Raw genomic sequence first — 2257 nt, 5'->3', positions numbered from 1 at the left:
TGACCTGATCTCCCGTGTATCAACCTGTTGAGCCAACAAGTTCCTGATGCGAGTCATTGTAACAGTGGAAGCTGTTTAAGATAGGTGACTGTATTGAAGGTAGTGTGGAATACGCCCTTGTACAAAACATGCAGTGGCGTGGTAGTTTGCCTTGAAAAGCTGGGTAGGGGTCATCGCAGGGGACTTGACCAGAGGTGTGTAAGCAAAGGGTCACCAGCTTCTCCTTGTAATTAAATTATCACTTTTGAGAAATTAATGTATTAAAGTAACTGTAATTAATAACTTCTGTTGTTAAGTACATAGATTAATTTAACGTCATGTGTGAATAAAGAATTCAATCTCCTCTTTAGTTCAAGACCAGACGACTCATGTAAGGACTGGCACCACCTGCAGCCTTAGGTCAGGTCGCCAGCAAGAGGCTGGTCTCTTACCCCCATCTTCACCCTCCCTCTACTCCAAGACTCCATCTTGTTGTTAATTCAGTAATATAAAGAAATTCAAATTAATATTTAATATTGTATTCAATAATTTACCTGCTCAAGTATCTAGGTAATTTTCCAATTGTTTTGAAATGATGATTAAGTCTCCTTCAGCGATCAGTACAAGATTAATCTTTGTTAATCTTCCTTGAAGATTAATTTGGCTAAAAGCCTAGGTCAGTCTGTCAGCTTGAGAGAGCAGGCTAAGAAGTTCAGTGTGGGTTGAGCTGGTGGAGGTGGCTCCTCCCTTGGGGGGGGGGGGAGGTCAAGGTCACGACCTCTGGTCCAGGACTTTGCAGGGGGGGGGGGTAAGGTAAAAGTCTGTTTGATCATATATTGTTTAAGAAATCCTGCCATTGCCCACTTAGGATATTATAAGCTAGGGAGAGTTCGTGTATAACTAATTTGTGTTTGTGTAATTTTGACAGAGTCCACTTATATAATTTGGGTTAAGTGTGATTAACTCGAATTCGCAGGTCAGGTGCAAGACCCGGATGTCATTATGATTCCTTAGACTGTGGCAGTAACGTAATTATAATTTTAATGTAAGGAATGTGGCATTCAATTTTTCAGAATTACGCGAATTTTCGGAAAATTTTGTTGGAAAAAATCCTAAGTCCGGTTTGGTGTAAAATCTGAGTTTTTGGGCGTATATTCGAATTCTCATGTCAAGTGAGCGACCCCAGGAGTCATTATTATAAGGAAAGCATAAGAACATAAGAACAAAGGCAACTGCAGAAGGCCTATTGGCCCATACGAGGCAGCTCCTATTTATAACCACCCAATCCCACTCATTATTAATTAGAACGTACCGTTAACGTAAAACCTCGTTTTCAAGTCCATATAAGAAAAAAATGAATTTTTAATAAGCGTTTAAGGGAAAAAAGCGCTGGACTGGTGATTTAGCGCGGGAACCCGACACCACTAGTGTAGCCGTCACTTTGTTTCGTTATATTCCATCTGGCGTACAGTGTAGTATAATCATTATTAGTCCATCACCAGTGCGGCATGATATAATTTAGCTTTCTTTAAAAATTGGTTAAAGTAATATTCTTTTATTTTTATAGAGAGTGCGCGACTCAGTTTTAAGTGAAGCGGTCGATTGTGCCTTTAGAAGGTCTTAGTGTTACAATTCATGCTCTTTGAAGCAAGTGTTTTAATTTATAGTAAACCGCATTTAGTAACTAAATACTTTACTTAAAGAGAAATAATTTATAATTTTGTTAATTTTGTTTGGTAATCTCTTTATGGTTGATACAGTTCAGTTAGGGTCAGCTCTTTCTTTCATCACATTAATTACGATTGTGGGTCGTATAAAATGAGGAAAAAAACTTCATTTATTGGACGCCAGAGGTCAGGGTGACGGCGACACCTGTCAGCGCTTGTCTACACAACGGGGAGATGTATGGCTGCTCGCAGGATAGAGACAGTCAGGGTAGAGACAGTCAGGGTAGAGGCAGTCTTATAATACTGGTCAGGACTCTGAGCACAAGACTGGACGCCTGGAAGATTTTTAAAGGGTTGCGTTGGTTTTTGTTTGTAAATTATTTCATTGTTGATCATTTACGGAGACACGAGTTGCGTTGAAATTTCACTTTGATCCGACGACGGGTTTTAAAGTCACAGGTTTTGTGAAAATGGTTGAGTCCATGTATGGACAATGTGCACAAGTGGAGGGAACCAGGGGATGTCTCAAGGGACCAGGGATGTCTCAAGGGACCAGGGATGTCTCAGGGGGACCAGGGATGTCTCAGGGGGACCAGGGGATGTCTCAGGGG

Source organism: Procambarus clarkii, chromosome 5 (assembly GCF_040958095.1).
Source record: "Procambarus clarkii isolate CNS0578487 chromosome 5, FALCON_Pclarkii_2.0, whole genome shotgun sequence".
In the NCBI taxonomy this organism is placed as follows: domain Eukaryota; kingdom Metazoa; phylum Arthropoda; class Malacostraca; order Decapoda; family Cambaridae; genus Procambarus; species Procambarus clarkii.
The sequence above is the reverse complement of the archived record's forward strand: the minus strand, read 5'-3'. Positions refer to the sequence as shown.